A 23,359-nucleotide genomic window follows, 5' to 3' on the forward strand; every position below is an offset into this window, starting at 1 on the left:
TGCCAAAAGGTCCCACGATGTCCGTGCGTCCCTTCTTGTAGTGCGATGCTGGCTACGGCGCTGTCACTTGTCGAATTCGCATGCGCAGGTAGGCTTTCGGGCAGTCGGCGACGCCCCCTTGTTTCTTTTTCTTTTTGGTGACGAAGGTGGGTATCGCAGGATATCTTGAGCCGATTCACAACTGCAAAAAGGGCAGAGTATGCTGGTTACGTTGTGCACAGGGTGTTGGTATGCTGCCACTGCTGCCAAAAGTAGGTTGCGATATTTTTTAACGTATAAACCGGATTAAAATCGGGTTCCTGATCAGGTGGGGAGGAGAAAACAGCTTACCCAGAAAGCGGCAGAGTACGCGGCCCAACTCGCCGACTCCAACTGGGTAGATAGATGCAACACGGCCGCGCGACAAATGTCCAGCCGAAACACGTGGCGTCTCTTTCGAGCCCTAATCGACCCAACCCAAACACGAACCGAAACACAAAAACATTTGCAGCGAGCCATGCACGCTTTTCCTGGCAACACGACTCAACTGGCACAGAAACTTCGGGACCAGTATCTGTGTACAGCCCAAGACCCCCGTGGATCTGCGTACTCTTATGCAGGCAGAGAGAACACGGAGCTGGATCAACTTTTCCAGCTCCATGATCTGCGGGCGGCTCTCGCCAAAATGAAACGGGGCACTGCGCCAGGACGGGATAAGGTCACCGTCAAGGTTTTGACGAACCTGCCCGACTTGGCATACCAGTCCATCCTGGAATACGTCAATGCGATTTGGCGCGGGGACACCCCCCTGCCAATCGAATGGAAAACGGCTTTGGTCGCTTTTATTCCTAAAGCTGGCAAACCAATTGACACAGATAACCTCCGCCCCATCTCTCTCACCTCATGTGTGGGCAAACTAATGGAGACGATGGTGCGGGATCGGTTATCTACATATCTTGAATACAAACATGTCTTTGCGAGCACCATGTTCGGATTCCGCCCACACAGATCCGCACAGGATGTCCTCCTGCAACTCAATCGGGAAGTCCTTGACCCCCTCGAATGCCCCCATAATGACCGGGTCGTACTCGCCTTGGATCTTAAAGGGGCATTTGACAATGTAACACATGAGATCATACTCACTAACCTAAGTCACACCGACTTTGGCCTCAACACATTCCGATACATAAGCCAATTTTTAATGGATCGTCATCCTACATTCGAATTCAAGATAGAGACCATGGTCCTTACCTACTCGGCACGCGGGGAACCCCTCAAGGCGCGGTACTTTCCCCGCTGCTCTTCAATCTGGCCATGATGCACCTGCCGGCCTAGCTGAGTGGTGTCGCCGGCGTGCAGCACGCCCTGTACGCCGATGACATCACTCTGTGGGCCACGCAGGGCAGCACAGGGGATATTGAAACCAGCCTGCAAACAGCGGCGACGATAGTAGACCGCTACGCCCGCCGCTGCGGTCTTCAATGTTCCCCTCAAAAATCGGAATTTGTGCACCTCCGCCCCTCACAGAAGTGCACAACTAAAATATCTCTTTCTCTCGAGAGTGGTCCCATACGCGAAAGTGATGAGATACGGGTACTCGGACTCTACATCCACAAACACAGGCGGCCAGACACTACATTGGCCAAACTCCGTAAGGTGGGGGACCAGGTGGGCCGCATGGTCCGCCGGGTTTCCAACAAACGCGGAGGGTTACGAAGTAAGGATGCCTTGCGGCTGGCAAACGCCTTCGTAACTAGTCGAATTCTCTATTCGACTCCTTATCTCCACCTACGGAAACAAGAGGAGGATGCCCTTGAGGTCATCCTTCGCAAAATTGTTAAACGTGCCCTTGACCTCCCCATCACTACTTCGTACAGCCGGCTTATGGCCCTTGGGGTGGTGAATACTTTCCGGGAGCTCCGGGAGGCGCACCTTACAAACCAGTACACGCCTTTGTCGCTAACGGAGTCGGGTCGCCGCCTTCTTGCTCGACTCCATATACAACACACCCCTCCAATGGAAGACAGGTTTCGCATCCCGGAACTGTGGAGACGTGCCCTCCACGTGCGGCCTCTTCCAGCAAACATGTCACATGAAGACCATAATGGTCGGCGCCTGGCACGAGCGGAAGCGCTAGCCCGATATTATGGCAACAAAACAGGTGTATGCCGTGGACGCCTCCGGCCCTCACCACGGGGGATGGTACACGGCCGCGGTAGTTCACAACAGCAACACAGTTAACGGCCTGACTTTCAGAGCCCGCAGTGCAACACAAGCAGAAGAGGTCGCGATTGCTCTCGCGGCCTCACATTCCAATTCAAAATACATAATTACCGACTCGCGAGGGGCCTGTCGGAACGTCGAACAAGGCAGCACTCCCTTCCTAGCCTATCGAATATACCAAAATTGCATACGGGATACGGACCCCGCACACCGTCACCTCATATGGGCCCCTGCTCATCAGGGGTTGGCAGGAAACGAGGCAGCAGACGCAGCCGCCCGCGCGCTCTCTCACCGGGCTGTTTTCTGAACGGGTGGTGGCGTTCCTCCCTTCCTGTACGGTGCGGTTCGGGTGTCCACCGAGATGACATTAGGCCCGTAAACATTTCATGCTTACTCTACTCTCGGTTACGGGAGACGCAGAGATTTTTCTTGTTTCTGTGTCCTAGACATGTTCCTTGACATTGCCTCTCTGCACCAAGCTATAGTCGCGATGCCGGCATGCTGCTGTGTGCCTTTCTGCAGCCAGCGCGGCGAAGAAACAAGCTGTGTTTCCAGAGCACGGAGCGTATGGAGTAGCTGCATGCTTCTTTCTTCTCGTCCGTGACCTGTTCGTTTTCACATTAAAATAAATTATATAAGTATTGAAAGAGCAGCGAAAAGTTCCTTCTACCGTGTAGCCGCTCCGCTGTATAGTGAGCACAAAAATAAAGGTGCCACCTTCGGCGCACTCGAGGACATGCATTCCGATGCTGGCGACTGTTTCGGCGCGTCACAAAATCAAAACGTAGCTCAAACGCGCTTGTTTTGGATTTTCAAGCATCCACGTCCATTCATAGAGAGTTCCGTGTGCGCGAAAAAGAGCACGACGATGCGGCGCCGCGAGGAGCGCCGTCGTTCTCTTCGTTGCGAACATGCAGCAAACGGCGGCGACATAGGCGGAGTGCAGCAGCAGCAGCTGTGTGTTTTCGTTCGGTCAGTGCCTGTGCACTCTAGCTAAGGCAGGAGGCATGTCCGGCAACACGTCCGGCGCGCCGCTCCGGTCGCCGCTTCCGAACTGCCACACCACAGCAAGCAGGGACACACGCAGCGGCAAGCACTGCTGCGCCGCTCTACAAAAGCTCCGCCCACAACCGGTGTCGCACTTCGCCGCAGCGCAGCAGTGCCTGAGCGCTGCTTGGCTTGGTGTACAAATATTTCAAGAAAAGACGGCATCGCCTTGTTATCAGAAAGACTGCCAGCTATACTCGAGCGGCGACAAAGCATGCCTGCTCATGTTGCGAGCTTTCGGCAACGGCACCGCTTGCGGGCGCTCCGGGCGAAGAGCTCTGCGACTGCCTGTCTGCCGTGGTCGTCGCTAGGCCTATAGCCTGCTTTGCATCGAAGCGGCAGGGGCCGGCGCTTCGGAAGTCGCTTGCATTATAATCGAAGGCCTCTTCTTCACTCCGCTTTGCTGTCAACAGCATCATCTCACAATAAAATAATAGTATGGTCAATTTCTACGGCGCCTTCAGCAGCGGAGCTAGCGGGCGCCAGTCGAGCCGGACCCGAGCGTCGGGCCAGCGGCAGCTTCGAGGCGGTTCTCGCAACAAATCCGCTCGTACCACAGTTGCCACTTTTACCAGCAACTCGGTATCGACCAATGACCCAGAAAAATGATATATTTTCTCATTTCCCTATCCCAGGGTTTATTATTTACGTCGAGAACACGCATTAGCTCGTTTTTATGACGCCGGCAGACGGGATCCAGGCTGGCCGGAAGGCAGGCTCGCCTTACTTCACGTTCGCACAAGAAAATACAAAACAGCCATGCTACCAGAAAGGATGCTTGCTAGATTCTAGCAACGACAGCATGCCTGTGCTAGAGTGGAGCTTTCGGCAACGACACCGCCTGCGGCCACGCCGGGCTACGAACTGCGCGCTGGTCCCCGACTGCCCTAGTCGTCGCTAGGCCTAGATAGTGTGACTGATTTCGCACAGACGGCTAGCGCACCGGCACTGCTGATCGAGCGCCCGTATCCGGATCCACATGCATTTCGCCCTGCAGTGCGCCTGCTCGTAGTCGAGTCCGGCCCAAGTGTTGTTAGCCCTCCTTTATCGACAGTAGATTCGACCTGCAGGGTGACACGGCAACGCGCACTGTCGACGGATCGCAGTAATACCGGCTTGTAGCTGCGCTTAGAGGTGCGGCCGGACAATAGGAGTCCAAAAGCCTTTCCGAAAATCCGCCCGGAATGACAGTCAGGTCCCTCGACCACTGCAAATTTTCCGCCATCGCTTTCACAAATGCAACCAGACATGCCACAAGGTGGAAACTAGTGCAAAGGTGCCCAAAATATGGCGCACGGCGCCGACGAAAGTTGCTGATGATGATGCCTGCCGAGTTGCCAGTCTGAATTTTCTAAAGGGTCTATTATGTCTTCGTGAAGGGCACTGGAAACCATAGCTTTCTTTTTCTTCACGTCTTTTGGTAGCGGCAAGCACTGCAAGTTCAGGGAAGGTAGCATTATTCATTATTAATCAAATAGAAATGTCTTTAAAGGGAGTTGTCGTCTTTCTTTATTAATATGACAAGCTGTTTAATAAAGAAAGACCACAAGCCTAGGCACACAACGCCATATTGTGCAAGTGACATCAACAGCCGGGGGTTAGCTATCATTGGTTTCCCACGCCAAGTTCTTTCAGATGTCACGCAGCTACCATGGCCGTGGCCACTCTGCGCGTGCCGGCAGCCGACAGAGGTAGGAGAGTGTCCGAGTGGGTAGGGCCGGTGAAGGAGCACCGACGGAAAGGAGCAAAGAAGTGGACGTTCAAATTTTTACTGCGCATGCATATGTATATGCTATATGCATCACAGCTGTCCATAAAACGCATGAAAAAAAAATATTGCTGGAGGATATTTGTGAAGCCGTGTCCTTTAACATCCCAGACACGACACAGTTTTCCTTCGATCTCCATATATTATTTATTCCTTTTCAATAGGAAATAACGGCTTGTGGAAGGGTTAATGCACTGCAGTAATGTGGAATTACGGCTGCCTTCATATTCATGCACGCTTTTGAATGCACTTCCATTTGCACAAAGAAAAGAATTAAGAGCTTTATTTCAACTTTTGCTGCTACTGCATGTCGAGTGTGCAAGAGGCCTATGCTATCAGGCTACCCCGAACAGACGAAACGGTACTTCTGTCACTCCCAACTGCACATCCTTGCAGGCTATGAGGTGCAGGCATGTGATCCTCACAGTCCCCCCCCCCCCCCCTCTTTTTTTTGAAGGATGAAAAGCTTGCTGCACCCAAAGAGCAGTATATGTTGCGCGTGAAGCAAACTCCATAGCCAGGCACAAATGTTTCAAGCTAAAAAACGGTGCGCTTTTGTCTACTGTCAGACAGATGTCTGACGATAGGTTGTCACGACAGCACATGCTCCAGCTTGGGTTATCTAGGTTATTTGGCATCCGCTCATAAAATGTGAAAAATTATCTGACCCACTAAAAAGCGCCGTTAGAGCCAACTACATTTCACTCTAATTGCCTGCTCGGAGTTCATTATCGGTGTTTCCTTAGTATTTCAAATTTTTCTTTACTCTGCCTTTAATTCTACATAGTGATTGCACTTCTTTAAGAGATATGGATTCGCGCTCATGCTAGCCAGTGGGTGTACAATTCAAGGCTCAAAAGCGACAGAGGTGGCTTGTTTCCTTGTCCTAATGTGCAGTGCACTTTGCAAGAAAAAGAGCTCTGATGTAAATTCAAACCAAGAGAAATGTTTTGCATTCATAGCTGGAACTAAAACTTATGGGTTTCCTGGAAAAAGGGACATGTAGAGAATACTTGCCCTTTTTTTTGGATGGTACAGCTTAGCAGTCTTCTGCGTTAATTAGGCGAGGGAAGGGCTCCCTCAGGGTTTTTGCTTTCTGTCGCAGCCCCTCTACTTTATCTGAAATGAATGAAAAGCCTTTAACTGCTCTGTGCCTGTGCAGACATGCCGACGGATTCCGGTCTCAGTACAGGCAACACGGTGCAGTCTGCTAAACGATGGCCTTATGTAGGCATAGAGCCATAATAAATAAACGTGATCACTTCAGGGCAACGTTACTCTGCTCGCAAAAGCGCCTTGCTGCAGTGCACTCTTGCAGGGTTACTGAAAAAAAAATCGATCTAATTAGTTGGATAACACATCGTGGGCTAGTTGGTTCATCACAAGGCAGAACAGTGGAAGCTACACACGGACAACAAAGTAGACAAGACACACACAGCGCTGACTTACAACTGAAGGTTTATTTTTCCAGACACGTCGGTAAATAAACAGCAGCTTCAAAAAAATAAAAGCAACCGAGTCTGATAAACAGTCATCGCCACCAGAAATCACACAGGAGAACTCCGATCATCCAGCTACCGATAAGAACTGCAATTCCTTATCTATAAGGACTATGGAGGGGGTGCTGACACAACTCTCTTTAAGATGCGCGATTTTCACGGCTTCAGTGATTTCTGGAGTGGTTTTGTCATGGCACCTGCCCAGCACGCTCGTGTTACCCAGCTCAGGGGCACATTTACAATCTCGGCGTGAGATTCGTTGCGTCACATTGTATTTGTGCTCGGACAATCTCTTATTAAGGTATCTGCCGGTTTGGCCTACGTATGCATGGCCGCAAGACAAGGGGATAGAATACACAACGCCCTGAGCACAGGAAACGAACCGGTCGCGATGATTTATGTTGCATCCTGTGTGCTCACGACCCATTTGATTAACGCGCTTGCAGAGGCTTGACAAGCGATCCGGAGCTGAAAATAAAACATCTATTCCTACTCTTTTTCCTATCTTGCTTAAGTTGTGTGAGATCCCGTGTGCGTAGGGAATGACTGCAATCTTATCCTTATCTCCCGCAGGGGCACCTTGTGTAACGAGGTGTTGGTGCTTGGCGCCACCACGGACCCTTAGCCCCCATACCGAAGCTGTCATCCGTACCGTGGCGATAGGTTGAAAGGTGGAGGGAAGAAACCTTGAACGGTGGCGGTCGAGGAAGTGGTCAATCCTCGGCCGATGGGCTCCTCGTCTGTCTACCAGGCGGGGAGTCCCGGGACCTTCCTCTGTGTATAAGGGTGAATCAGAGGCGACAAAGTATTGGGAACCCTTAGTCAGTACATGCCGTATGGAAAAATTTGCAAAAAAATCTGATCAGCCCCCAAAAAGGTTCGCGCCGATGCGAAAAAATTGATGCCACAGAAACCCGAAATGTTTCCGAAGTTTTTCATGGTTCACTCAAATGCAGATGAACCTGTAGCAAACTTTTCTGCATTTGTGATCGCCAACACCCTAAAAAGGCGTGTAGGCAAAGACTACAAAGCAAACAAGCAGCGAACCGGAGATCTCCTTGTAGAAATAAACACAAAAGAACAGAGCACCAAACTGATGTCGTTACAGAATCTTGGAGAAACGAGTGTACAGGTAACCCCGCACCGCACCCTGAACCACTCAAAGGGCGTCATATCTGAATATTAACTCCTACAGAGTACCGATGCGGAAATGGAAGAAGAACTACCTCAACAAGGAGTAATAGCAGCCCGACGAATAACCATCCGGAGAAACAATGTTGAAATCAAGACAAAACGCATTCTCTTAACTTTCAATACCACAACTCTGCCTGACTCCATCCACGCCGCATACCTCCATTGTAAAGTCCGCCCATACATACCGAACCCGAGACGATGTTTCAAGTGCCAGCGCTTTGGACACAGCATGTTGGCTTGTCGCGGTAAACCAACTTGTGTCACATGCGCAGAAGACGCACATACAGAGGAAAGATGCGAACGCACACCAAAATGCATCAACTGCAATGGCGCACATGGCGCGTACTCCAGGTCGTGCCCAGTCTGGAAAACAGAAAAACAAATCATAACTTTGAAGACCACAGAAAACCTGTCCTACCTTGAAGCAAAAAAACGCGTCTCTTTCCAACAGAAAGGGACATACTCCGAAGCGGTGACGCGGGAAGCGCTGCCGCCTTCGGTTTCTGTCGGCGCACAGGTCGATCCGAAGGACCTGGGGTCGACAACCAAGTCCCCACCACAGAAGTCGGTGACACAGTCCACAGGGCTGAAAATTTCGCGGGAAGACCACGCCATCCTCGCCGGAGGCCCTCAGACCCAACTTTCAGCAGCGGCATCCTCGGCGACAGACACCCAGAACAGCTCTGCTGAACTGGACCTGTCGCCCCACCCCTCTAAGAAGGCAACGGCTGGCCCAAGAGACTCTGCCGCTGGAGCAGGGCCTGGTTCTGCGGTGGCAGCAAAAAAGACGAATGCGAAGGCCACGGGCCACCGCAACCAAGAAGCATCCTCCACGTCCACCGTGGAGGATACGGATGTCGCCGACATTTAAAACTCACACATCCGCGGCGTCTCCGCCGAAATCCGGCGCCATGAAAGTGGCGACGGATTTAACTCCTGGTTCGCCACCGCTGCAGCGGCGGCGAGACTCCCTAGAAAAAAAAAGGGAAACCACGAATCACTGCTCCTGAAAATAAGTAACTTTCCCCAATCCCCAGCTTATCACAATGGCATATCTAATACAATGGAACTGTGGAGGTCTACACAGAAACTACACAGACATAACCGATATGCTCAAAACAATGGCACCTACAGCTGTGTGCCTGCAGGAAACGAACCTTGGGCCACAGCACACAAACATCTTGAAAAAATATAATATTTTCCGGAAAGACCGAGTACAAGCTAGCCGACTCTCGGGACGCGTCGCTATCATTACGCAAAGCGATGTCCCTGCAAGAGAGGTATCATTAAAGACAAACTTAGAAGCGGTCGCAGTAAGCATCATTAGCCATAAAACAATAACAATATGCTCTGTGTACATACCGCCACACAAAACAATTACCATGCATGACCTAGAAGAACTTCTGGGACAGTTGCCTGAGCCATATGTGATAACTGGGGATTTTAACGCACACTCCTCATTCTGGGGAAGTGAGCATACTGATTCCAAGGGTCAGCTCATCGAGGATTTTACTCTTTCAAATAGCATATGTTCAATGAACACAGGAAAAGCAACGTACTGCTGCCCCAGCACTGGAAAAATGACCTGCCTCGATTTAGCGTTTGCATCACCATCGGTTTTTAATGATTTTATTTGGGATGTTTTAGATGACCCTCGGGGATCCTTATGCTAATACTAATATTAAGAAAATTGAAAGAATCCAAAGAAAAGCCATAAGATTTATTTATTCTAAATTTTCACCTTTTGATTCTCCGTCTGAGCTAATGAAATCTAACCGTATCCAACCTCTTGAGATAAGAAAAAATATTCGACGAGAATTTCTTTCCTTGCTCATAAATAACAAACTGGCTCTTGATCCTGCACCCTATTTATCGTTTTTAGCTACACGCATCACACGTCACCATCATCCCGGTTCACTTACCCCGTACTTTGCTAGAACTGACACTTTTAAATTTTCCTTTTTCCCGCGTACCATCAGTGAGTGGAATTCTCTGACATGATAAAATGTAAGCGCATAGTCATCCTGCATGCCTTTTTTATTTTTATTTTTAGTTTTTCTTTCTATTTTACTTGTTATTTCTTTTTATTTTACTTGTTACTCGTGTATCTGTGTTATCTTGTTCTGCTTGGATCTGTAAGACGATCTGCAGTATGAAATAAATAAAAAAAATAAAAAAAAGTGATCACTTACCTACGGTTTTAAATCTAACATCAGCTACATCCATCCTCCCTACGAAGCCTCGGCGATGGAAAATGCACCTCGCCGATTGGGCACTTTTCAGAACGAAGGCCACACTGGAAAAAGAATATGCCAAAACCCTTACGATAGAAGAAATAAATGAAAAATTTTTGACATGCTTAACATCTGCAGCAATAGAAGCAATCCCACAAACATCGGAAATTGCACGAAAAACACATAAAGTTTGGTGGTCAAATGAGAGCACATTAGCTAAAAAGCAGCAAAACAAGGCTTGGGGCAACCTTCGCAGATATCCCACTGCAAGGAACTTGCTCACCTTCAAAAGGGCTAGAGCCAAAGCACGATACATTAGACGCAACGCAGAAAGGGCATCATGGCAACAGTACATATCCTCCATAAATAGCTCAATATCATCAAAGAAAATGTGGGAGCAGGTGCGGAAATTCATAGGAAATTTTACTCCTTTTACATTTCCAATGCTAACAACACCCGGTACTCAAACAACATTAGAAGAGCAGGCCAACATATTGGGTGAGCATTTCTCTACAGTTTCTAGCTCATCCAACTACACACACACATTTCAAAAGCACAAAACAATAGTAGAAAAAGAAAAACTTTCCTTCAGGACATGCATACATGAAGACTATAATCAGCTTATTACAATGCAGGAACTAAACACAGTACTAACATCCGGTAAAAAGACAGCACCAGGCCCAGACAATATACATTATGCCATGCTTACTGACCTCTCTGAGACTGCCATAGAGGCTATCCTAAAATTTTTCGATAAAATATGGATGAGTGGAGAAATCCCCCATGCATGGAAAGAAGCAATCATAGTACCCTTCCTAAAACCTGGCAAACCACCAACTAGTCCCACCAGTCACAGGCCAATAGCACTCACTAGCTGCGTAGCAAAATCATTCGAAAGCATTCTAAACATCAGACTAACCTTCATACTTCAGTCCCAGCAACTTTTAGATATACACCAGTGTGGTTTTAAAAAGACATGTTCCACAACCGATCACCTTGTACGCTTTGAGAACACAGTCTGGGAAGCGTTCATCCACAACCAACACTGTATCGGGGTCTTCTTCGACCTGGAGAAGGCTTACGATACCACGTGGAGGTTCGGTATCCTCCATGACCTAGCGGACCTAGGTATCCCCGGCAGGATGCTGGGCTGTTTGAGCGACTTCCTGACCAATCGCACGTTCAGAGTCCGCCTAGGCGCAACCTTCTCCAAGACGGTGTACCCCAAGGGTGCATCCTCAGCACGACCTTATTTCTCATCAAAATGAACTCCATAGGAAAAGTAATCGCAAAATCCATAATGTACTCAGTTTACGTAGACGGCCTCCAAATAGCATGCACGTCTTCCAGCATACCTACCTGTGAGCGGCAAATACAAATAACAATAAATAAACTGGCTACCTGGGCAGATAGAAACGGATTTAGATTTTCCCCTCAGAAAACAGTAGCGCTTCGGTTCTCTTTGAGACGAGGCCTACAGGCCGACCCCTCACTATATTTAAACCAAACCCCACTACCTGTCAAACAAGAGCATAAATTCCTAGGGATAACTTTCGATAAAAGCTCACTTTCTTGGCACATATAAACAGCTTAAAGAAAAAAGCTTCCCAGGCCCTCAATGGGCTGAAAATACTATCAAGAAAACGCTGGGGGTCTGATAGGGTTTCCCTCTTACAGTATTGAAGCAAAATAGAATTACCATCGTGTCGTTATGCGCAATGCCTTGAGTGCTTCATATGCATGATTGCTTTCATTGTTTGTACATTTCGTTTCTTGCTCAAGGGACTGAGCATGCGTGGTTGTGTCATGCTGCTGTGTACACGCCTTGTTGTTTTTGTCGCGCTTTACTTTTCGTTACTATTATGACTGCTGGATTTCGTCTCTTCTTCTCACTTAAATTCTTGCGATGTTTTTTTTGTTTTTTTGTTGTTGTTATGTTAGTTTTCTGATGTATTATTGATATGCCCACTCCTGCCTAAGGCCTCAAACTGAGGCCGGCAGTACCCTGTAAATAAATAAATAAATAAATAAATAAATAAATAAATAAATAAATAAATAAATATCGTTCTCTGGTTCGCTCTAAGTTAGACTATGGGTCCATAGTATATGGCTCAGCAAGACCGTCCTACATAAAACGACTGGATCCTGTCCACAATCTTGGCTTAAGGTTGTCTTCCGGTGCTTAAAGAACTTCCCCAATAGCAAGTCTGTATGTGGAAACTAATGAACCTTCCTTAGAAGATCGAGGAACTGAACTAACTTGTACATACATCCTTAAAATCCTTTCTCAGCCCAAACATCTCTGTTACCCAATTGTCACGAAATGCCCATCCCGAATACTCTTCAACAACAAGCCCCATGCGATTAAGCCGTTGCTCTTGCGCTTCGAAGAAAAATGTCAAACTCTGAACATACTAAATGAAATAAAAAATATTGCCCCAAGACACGAAGCGCTACCACCGTGGTACACTCTCCCTACAGTGTGTGACGTCACACTAACACGCCTCAGGAAAACCTGTACACCACACGACCATATAATACAAGAATATCTAGCACTACAACAAAAATACAGAAATAATACTGCATTTTATACTGATGGGTCAAAAACTCATGCTCATGTAGGAAGCGCAGTAATACAAGGAAAAAATAAAAATGCAGTACGACTGCCCTCATGTGCTACAGTGTTCACCGCTGAGTGTTATGCCATTTGTGTTGCGGTACAGAAAATAACAAATTAAAACATCAAAAACAGCATCATTTATACAGATTCACTGAGCGTCCTTACAGCACTAAACTCCAAAAATGCCACGGAGCCACTGATTGGAAGCATCATACACAATATAGTAAAGGTCACAACACAAAAACATGTTATAAAATTCTGCTGGGTTCCCAGTCACATTGGCATTAGGGACAATGAGAGAGCCGACATGTGTGCTGTACAAGCCAGAACCATGGAAATAAAACATGTGAATTTGTCTCCTAGGGATTACATGAAGTTAGTAGATAGCAAACTAAGAGCCAAGTGGCAAGCTTCTTGGGAAAATGAAGGAAACAACAAGCTGCACACCATAAAGCCCATTTTTAAAAATGGAAATCATGCCGCCATAAAGAGCATTTTATCGAGGTAATTTTATGTCGTTTATGCATAGGTCACACACACATCACCCATAGCTTCTTATTAACAAAAAAAGACAAACCTGTGTGTGAAATGTGTGGTGAGGAGCTCACAGTAAATCACATTTTAATTTCTTGTTCGCATCTCGAAGAATTTAGAAAAAAAATTTTTACTATATTTTACAATGAACACATTCCATTTCATCCCGCATTGCTTTTAGGCGAGCAAACACTTGTCGAGTTTTCACTTGTTTGTAAGTTTCTAAAGAAAGCCAATGTTTTAAATCGATTATAATGTAACCTCTGTACACTTGACATAACATCATCTAACTTTGTGTTTGGCGCATGATAGCCATAGTTGCTTATGCGCCATAAAACCCCATATAACTAACTAAAACTGTTTTAAACCTATTATAATGTAACCTCTGTACACTTAACATAACATCATCTAACCTTGTGTTTGGCGCATGATAATCATAGTTGCTTATGCGCCATAAAACCCCATATAACTAACTTATCCTTATCTCTTATTCTTTTTTTCTTTGACTCTCAACAAGCCCTCAGCCACTGAGGATAAGAGGTTCAGCGCGTAACCAGCCTGCTGTAATCGGCGCGTCTGAGCTAAAAAGCTATCTTCCAGTTTGTGGTTGCAGGATTTATTTAAAGGGTCAGTCTACTCACCGAGATGAGTGTATAAATAATGGCATATTCTGGTAGTTGGCACCCTATAACATCAATAACGAGGGGTCTGCGTCCGTTTTAGGCAGGAATTTATATTTTATTTCGGCGTTAAAAGTCGCGTAAAAAAGCATGGTGGCGACCCCAAACGTTCATTTTGTTCAAGAAAGTGGTAGTCTTTTTTTGTAGAAGCATAAGTGAATATACTACGTACCATTTGTATGCCCCAATGTCAGAGAAACGCACGTTTTGTTCTAGTAAACTGTAGAAGGCGTACCGCTCGCTTTTTCTATAAATCACATGAATATTTGTAGTTACACGTACGCAAACCGCAGGCACATTCCCACTTTTAGTTCAGCGTATGCTAGCAGAGACGCAAAATAAACTCAGCCTATAGTGGCGCCATCTGGTCGTCAGGACGGGAACCATTGCTGTAAACAAACCGACTCTCCACTTAAGCCTAGGAGCGGCAGAATCGTCACTCCAATTATTAAAATAAAGCAAATTTATCTCTTATATGTTTTCTTATAGGCAAGATGAGACGAAGCGAAAGACAGGCGCCCCATTTATGGCCAGTGAACGCACTGAAAAAGGCAGCAACAACGAGAATTCAGTCCGAAGCGAGAGGTCCGGCTTCGACGGGCGCCGCCATGTTTGTCGCCGCGCGGCGGAAATCCAGATTGTTGCCAGATGAGACTACCATCTCATACACATGTGTTCCCACATTAATAAATTCTATTTTAAAATGTTCTACCGCACTCCTTGGCACCACAGCTGGCTAAACGGTAATTTGAGTAAAGAGCTATCGGTTGCCGCAAAGAAAATATGGTCGATAAAATTCAGTAGACTGACCCTTTAATGCATTGTTAAAGTATGAATTGATGATGCAGCGCTTAACTAGCTTTGAATGCGCTGAGTCAAAAGGGAGAAGAGATTTGTTGGCCCGAGGCTCAAAGGCCCAGCAGACGTGATTGTGGTTAAAATATATTCCTAATTCTAAAAACCGTAAGAAGCCGTTGGTTGATAGTTCATGAGTGACAATTAATGGGCTCAGAATGCTTGAAAATTTACTGAGAACTTTGGAAGCTCCGGAAGGGAGGGCGTGCTGGTCGCACTGTAACAAAACAAGGTAATCATCTACGAATAAAGATTTTCTTCGCATTGCTGCCTTGAAGGGACCTGTTTAACGCCCTGTCTTGCATGGGCTAAGTAAAGATCATTGAGGATGGGTGCAATGGATGAAACGATAGAAATGCCATTCTTTTGAACCAAAAGCGAATCGTTCCACTCCGCGAAGGTCGATCTCAGGTAGGTAGACAGGAGTTCAAGGAAGCCGGCAGTGGAGATGCAACTCGCATTCTGAAATTTTACAGCTCCATGCTGGTCTATACAGTCCTTGATGCAGTTCAAGTCGTCATGACGGATGGCATAATATAAGTCCTTTATGTCGATAGAATATCCTGTCAATGTCATTTCGAAGTTATCTTTCAGAAAGTCAACCACAGGTCCTGCATTTTTTACCAAAAATGGGTCATCAACTGTTAGTAACTTCAGTTGCCTTTGTAAAAATGATGCAACAGACTTCTGCCATGTCCCCATCTCTGAAACAATGACACGGAATGTACGATCTACCTTATGGGTTTTTACAAAGAAAACATATCCAAGCTCAAGTACTTGCTGCTTTGCATTGCACTACATAACTTTCCTAGGTTCAATTGTTCACACAGTTTCTTTGCTCTGTTCTTTACCTTCTTTAACGACACATTGCTGCACTCATCGAAGGATGAACCGATCGATGGCTTCAAGGGTTTTTTCTATGTACAGGGTGGTCCACTCTAAAGGCCGGGATGCGTGTTTATTTTTCAGCGCAAGCCCAGCCAGGCCACTGCTCATTGGCTCGCTGTACTGTGTACGTCACTTCCGCTTTGATTAGTACGCAAGCATTAAAAGTAAATGGCTGTTCTACAAAACTATTTGTACAAACGTTTCATATGCATACAAAATATAATAAATCTTTGAGAAACTAGATTTCAACGTTTAGTTTGGTCACGTGACTAGGCGCACACGAGCAGACGACGTGATCACGTGATATGACGTCACTTTTGTCAACAGTCAAAATGGCCGCTCGGTGTCTCGGTGTTTTCGGGCAGTTGTAAGCAAGTAGTTCCAAGGCTAGTGCAAGCCGCCTAGGATCACCACGGACAGCGACGAGTAACAGCTGCTCACCTTGGAGAAAGGAGGCTGCTCATAGTGAATTTCCTGTGCGTGCATAAGCTACACAGCACAGTGACAGTGTCCGAGAAGTGAAAGTGATTGCGGTCGGAGCTAGTGCTTCTCCGCCGAGGCAGAGAAATACGCAAGCAGTGTTTTCCGAATGCTGAAATAAACTTGGCGTTCTGCAGCTAGTCGTACTGGTTGCAGTGATTGCGACCGAAGCGAGCGTTGTTATACGACGTTGTTTCTGTTACGTATCCATCACCGATTTTGATCGCGCTTCGTGTAGGTACTGTGCTTCGAAACAGCTGTGTGCGACGTGACACGATCTTGGCTGCGCGGCCGTCGAACTGTTTTCCGCGACAACAACAGCGTCGCCATTCTCGGCGTGTTGCTGCTTCATACAGTACATTTTGTGATTATGGATGCTCGGGTTACGACGTGCGAAAACATCGGTGTGTAGTGCAGTGGTCTCTTGTGGAGCGTCGTTTTTTTTTTATTTCCTGCCTGCTGTGTGGACCTATGTCTGCAAAAATATTTGCATGAAGAATTGGTGACAACACAAACTTCTCTGCATGATGGTGGGCTGAGCCAGAGGAGTAGTTCTCGGTTTAGGTTGTGACATGGTGCACTCCGTTTAAAAAGTGCTATAGCATTGTGGGCTGCGGAGAGGCATCTGTGAGTCTATAATGTAAGCTTGCGACTCTGTTCTTTATTGTTAAGCAGCTTAATTTATTTTGTGCAATGAGTAATCTGAGCCAGGATGTGAGTCGCCGAGCACTGACAATGCTTTTGACACCAGAAAAAGAAGTGCTTTGGCATTCAGAAAGTGTTTGAGCAGGAGTCGCTGGGCCTGGCAGTTCACGGGTTAACACAAAACTCTCTGCACACAGTGCGACAAGCAGTATGATGGCAATTACAGTGTGTAAAAAAAGCATATGATTCAGGCTGTGCTTGACTTATCTACTCAAATTCAAGAAGTCTTAACAGTCTTTGCACTCTGCACAATTATGCGACAAAGAGCTGTATTTATTTTCACTCTGTCCACTGTGTTATGAGCGAGTTTCCATGTTATTGAGGTGTGAGTGCATTGAAAAAGTTTTGCCCCCAGAAATATTGTCCATAATTTGAATCCATAATGGGGTCTGTATTAACGAGGCATGACCGTATAAATGAAATTAGTTATTTTTAGTCCTGATGATGACACAAGTTATTCAGCTGTGTTATTTGCCTAGACGACTTATGAAGTAAATTTGCCATTGCAAATTATGAAAGCTGATTAAAGTATGGCACAGCAGTTTCGTGGTTGTAGAATAACAACTGGCTTTACCTGACACCACTCTGAAACAGGGGATAGGAAAACAAGGCCTGTGGAGCTAGTGAAACTACAAGGAACAAAGACGACAGGAAAGAACATCACCACCACCGCACCCAGTAGCCATTCTTGTTCTGTCATTCTCATCCTTAGTACATCGTCGACATGCCGTCTTTCCAGCAGTTCACCCGACAGCACACTTAAGCCCTGTGAAACTTGGAGAATGCAACAGCTGGACAGGACACAGTGTGCACATATATCTTGTGCATGCCATGAAGATAGCCTCCTGTCTCATCATAGCTTCGCCCCTGTATGTGTCTTGCCAATCATCACCCAACACCTATGACCCAATTTGTGCCGTTGGCATGTGCGCCCAATTGTAAACATAATTTATACTCTTGTGGTGCTATAATGTTGTGGCCAATTAAGTTGTTTCATCCAAATTGGCAAGGCTTTAGAAAGCATTCCTGCGATAGCCAACTTGCTCTCATTCTCCCTCAACGGCAACATCCCCCTTAATGCTTTTTTTTCTGGGCTTTGAAAGAGCGTGTGATAAAATCCCTCATTTATATAAAATAGGCGTAATTTCTCATGCTATAACTTGAATCCAGTTGCTATAAACTGATTCCAAGCTTTAACAGCCAGCCGTCGACAGAATTCCCATACTAATTCTTACGCGTCCTGCTTTTTTCCTGCAATCTCGGGCGTCCCTAAGGCATTGCCCTTGGGCCCGAGGTTTTATTAAATACAATATGAGCTTCCTTTCAGTGTTTCCTAACATGCCTTCATTGACGACTATGGAGTCTGCCCTCTCCAATCAATAACAGTATTTCAGTTCTCAGAACACTATTTCGGATGCTCTCGACTAGCCTGTTTGCTAATGTTGTTAAGAATGCACTAACGTTTTTTACTTTCAGGATAACTACATCTTGCCTACTTAAGGCCTTACTGAGAAAGGCATATTCACTGCATACTGAAAAAAAAAATTGGTTTCTGAGGAAAGGAAATGACGTAGTAACTGTCACATATCTCGGTAGATACCCGAACTGGCTGACAATGTAACATGGTCTCACCTTACAATCCTTCATCATCATCATTTATTGGCCCTTAAAGACCCCTGGAGGGGTATTACATAAGGGGGGGGGGGGGGGCAAACATCGAAACAAGTAATGACATTATTAGGTAAAACAAAATACAGTGAAACAGTGATAAAAAAGTATACAGTGAAACATTCGTTGCTTGGGGAAGAGACAAAAAGAAATACACATTTATAAATCAGGCAGACAGGTGCAGTAGTAGATCAAACAATCATAACATAAAAATAAAACGCAAAGGCAACAGTTACCCACATTGGGATTTCATGTGAAATGACAGCAATTGGCGAAATTTAAGAGCATCGCGTTCAGTGACAATACATTCGGGTAGTGAATTCCATTCTTCAATGGCAAGACGCAGAAATGACTTGTTAAATACGTTTGAGGAGCCATGAAGTCTTGGGATGCTCATGGAGTTGAAAAGACGGCGTGATGTTTGGAGGGGAGGGAGCAGAAGGGAGTCTCGAAGTGAGGGAAAACAATAGTACGATTTATGCAAAAATGATAAACGGGCAATTTTACGCCTATGTGCGAGAGGCTCGATGTCGGCAGATAATTTTATTTTGGTAATGCTAGAGCGGCTGTCATAGTTGGAGGAAATAAAGCGGGCTGCACGGTTTTGGACGGCTTCTAGGCTGGCTATTAAGTAGGCTTGATGGGGGTTCCATATTGGGGATGCAAATTCAAGTTTGCTACGGATGAAAGTTTTGTAGGCTAGGCTGCGAATGGAAGAAGGGGAGAAACTGAGGTGACGTCTGATAAAGCCGAGTGTTTTCGATGCATCAGCAGCAATCTTCGTGATGTGCTCGGACCAAGTGAGGTTGCTCGTGATATGGATTCCAAGATACCAGTATGATTCGGCTTTAGTGAGGATGGTTGAACTGAGTGAATATGTGTAGTCGATATTAGTGCGCTTGCGTGATACCTGCATGTATTTGCATTTTGTTACATTGAGCGTCATTAGCCATGTGGAACACCGGCTTTCAATCCTGTTTAGGTCGCTTTGGAGCAATTCCTGATACAACTACCTTATAAAACTTATACAACTACCCACAGCCCAGGATATTTACACCATAGCATGTCCTTATCACCGTCTTCCATGTTGCTTGCATTCAAAACTCCTGTGCGGCATCAGCAGAATATTGTTATGCCATATGGCATAAATTTAATTCTTCGCAGATCCTGGGATGAATTCAGAACTGAGCTGCTTGTTTTATTCTCTCGGACTATTGTAGAAGCTCCAGCGTCGCAACACTAAAGATGAATCTTCTAATTTCTTCGTCTCATGTAGAAATTGCAGGTTTTTTTTGCTCTTTACTGTCACATAACCAACTAATGTTTTCCTGCTCATGGTTCCTTCTGCACTAGCTGTACAAGCACTGTCCCTTCCTTAGCTTATGCCATTGCATTTCAAGATTCAATTTTGTTTTTGCCACGAAAGGCTAGAATGGTCTTCCATCTCGCAAGGCTATGCTTGCTAACCTCTTGTCCTTCGAACTGGTCACTGTAGAAATCCATGCAGTTAATCACAATGCAAGTCCAATATTTTTTAGGAATCCCCCAGTGTGGAGAACGTTTGTAATAAGGGAGTAATTCATTATCACCCACCCAAGCGTAGCCATACGGCTACAAAAGAAAGCTACTCAGGTTCCACAGAAACTTTGTAGTTAGAGGAAAAGTTACCCTAGTCTGGGGTTCGAACCCGGGACTGCTGCCTCACCGGGGCAGTTGCCCTACCAAGTGCGCGAACCGGGATGGCTAGCATATGATGGGGCGAGCTCGAAATGGGAGCGGTGTTGGTCCAATATTTTAGGCGAATCCCTCAAGGTTGAAATGATTTCTAATAAGGCAGTCATTCCTCATTGGCATCCACCCAAGCACGGCCATACGGCTACAAAAAGAGCTACAAAGCTTTTCTTTGCAGCTGTATGGCTGCGCTTGGATGCTAATGAGTAATTATTCCCTTATCAGTACATTGCGAACTCATCAAGCTCCTACTTGCCTCACCATGTCAAAGTTCACCGTTCATGTATTGCCACTTAGGACCGTTTAGGTATAATAAATATTAAAATAAATTGATCAAATAAAGTGCCTACTGACTCGTTCACTTGGGCAAACCAATAAAATGCTCTATTATGCATAATGTGGCCATCGAGAACTTTCCTCTATTTCAAGTAATATCACGGCATATAAATATGTCCTTTGCACAGCTGCTTTAGAAATGTTATCATTTACTATGATACATGTAATGCCCCTCTGCTAAAGTTTTAACCAGAGGCTGGCAGTGTTCCAAATAAATAAATATATGCGCACAGTAGTTGCATTCAGGCTAACTTGCACACTGCACACGAATCCTCTATCGGGTCGAACACACTGAGTGGAACAAGCCAGGCTGCAGTACAAGCTGCTAACAACCGTCATAATTACAAAATCACATTTTTCAAATAGCTAAGGTTATATATTTTAAATTATTAGTGAGTTATTCAAAATAGCACACAGCAGTGGTTTTGCATTTGTGATAGAAAAAAAATTGGCCAAGGGAAGGCGCGAAAAAGGACGATCACGAGAGAAGAGACAGGATGGGACGAGCGTTTCCCTAGCAGTGCACGGTATTTGTCACTGTAATATGTAAACAGGCTTCCTCCCTGCTGACAGTTATTGCAAAAGAGATATGTTAGGAGAAGGTAAGTGACGCCAACCAAGTAAAATACAGGAAAAACACGACGTTTCGGGACCGGCTCGGCCCCTTCTTCACGGTGTGACTACGGGCGAGCGCAGCTTGGCTTTTTAAGCCCCTGTGTGGAGGACCTGCGGGTCAATGGCCGCAGCCCATGGACGTAGGATGAGGGGAGAGTCCCCAGGGAACGATTAACATTCTCTCGTGTTTGCTGTATGTGCCACGACTCGAGTAGAAGCCTCCTGCGTGGGTTAGCTTCCGTTTCCAATACAATGGTGCTGTCGAAGTCAATTGGGTGGTCACACCCTTCACAGTGTTCGGCCACGGCGCTGCGTTGACGATTCATGTGACGGACGTCCGCTTTGTGTTGGTTCATCCTTTCCGCGAAGTTCTTCGTTTCCCCTATGTACGACGCCGGGCAGACGGAACACGGAATTTTGTACACGACGCCCTGGGCCTTTTCTCTGGGCTGCCGGTTTTTTGGGCGGGGGAGAAGGCGACCGATAGTGCTGGTCGGTTTGTGCGTTGTCAGCACCCCTTCTTTTCCGAGAATGCGACCGAGCGTCTCGCTCACGCCTCTCACGTAGGGGATGCAAACACGTTTCCGCTTCTGGCATGCGTCTGAGGAAATAATAGACCGGATTTTGTTTTGCCTTTCTTGCTTCCTGATAATGCGCCGGATGAATGAGCTTGGGTAGCCGTTCTTTTGGAGGTCAGAAATGACTCGGTTCTTCTCCTTCCTTTTATCTTCACTTGAGGAACATATGGAGTCGGCTCTCTTCAGTAATGACGTCACGACAGATGCTTTGTGCGGGATGGGATGGTTCGAATCGAAATGTAGGTACCGTCCTGTGTGGGTTGGCTTCCTGTGCACCGAGGACTGCAGGCCTTTGTCGTGCCTTGTAAGTAGGACATCCAGAAAAGGCAGGCTGCCCTGCTGTTCATGTTCAACAGTAAATTGTATGGCCGGTTCAACTGAATTTAGATGACTCTGGAGGTTTTCTATCTCTGAGGTTTTCACCACACAAAAGCAGTCGTCTACATAACGGAGGAATAACTTTGGCTTGGGATTAAAGGAGGAGAGGGCCCGGCTTTCGACGTCCTCCATGGTTAGGTTAGCCACTGTGACTGAAATTGATGCCCCCATAGCAGTTCCGGTTGTTTGCTTGAAAAATTCTCCGTTGTAGGTGAAAAAGGTACTGCGCAGACAGAGGTCGAGAAGGCGACATACCTCATCGACGTTGAGTGGAGTTCTCTCGTGCAGCGTTTGGTCGTTTTCGAGTGCGCGGCGAGCGACGGACACAGCAAGGGGAACCGGTACGCAGGTAAATAGCGACACCACGTCAAATGAGACTAGGCTTTCGTCTTCCTCCACGGTAAGGTTCGAGACAAGTTGGACGAAATGCCGCGAATTCTGTACATGCGTGGGTGTTCTGCCGGCGAGCGGCGCCAGTACCTTGTGCAGGTAGTCAGAGAGACGTCGCAGAGGAGACAGGGTGAAGTCTACAATTGGCCGAAGGGGGACGCCAGGTTTGTGAGTTTTAGGTAGCCCGTAAAAACCTGGAGCTGAGCCGTTTCTGGAGATGAGGCGGAGGTAAAGCCATTTGAAATCAGGATGCCGCTTGAACATCTCTGCCAGGGTTTTGTTGAGTGTTGCCTGAGTGTTTGAAGTCGGATCCTTGCGAACCTTCTCATACGCCCCACTGCTCAAAAGGGCTGACGCCTTCTCCTCGTAGTCGCGTCGGTCCATCACCACTGTAGAGTTGCCCTTGTCTGCCGGGAGTATGACGATGTCGGTGTCGTCCCTGAGACCGCGTAGGGCTTTTCGTTCCAGTTGAGACAGATTGCTCGGAAATTTGGGGGGTACCTTGGCGATGACACCAATCGCTTTCAGGCGGACCTCTTCCCTGACGTGCGGCTCCAGGTGCTGGATCGCATCTTCAACAGCCGCGACTAGTTTTGGGAGGGCGGGACCAGATGATATGTTGAATCCATGTCCTTTTGCGAGAACAGAGGATTCGGGCGGTGTTAAGCGACGGGAGGAGAGGTTCTTTACAAAGCCAGAGTTATGGGGGTCAGGCTGTTTCTTCTGCCGCTGCTGTAGGGCAAACAACTTCTTGTTTTGACACTCACGATGTTTGTTGGCTGCAGTGGAGGCCGCTTCCATGGCAAAGGCGTCCACCCGCGGGAAGAGCTCAGGCATCCTGTGTTCTAGTTGGCGGCGCGCGAAGAACCGGTCCAGCTCCTTTTTGCGGAGAACGGAATGGCACTCGTGTATCCGCGCACTTAATAACTGTTGCTCCGTTTTGGACACCAGCCGTAG

The sequence above is a fragment of the Amblyomma mixtum genome, chromosome 5 (genome assembly GCF_055824585.1).
Source record: "Amblyomma mixtum isolate Tamu chromosome 5, ASM5582458v1, whole genome shotgun sequence".
Classification (NCBI taxonomy): Eukaryota; Metazoa; Arthropoda; class Arachnida; order Ixodida; family Ixodidae; genus Amblyomma; species Amblyomma mixtum.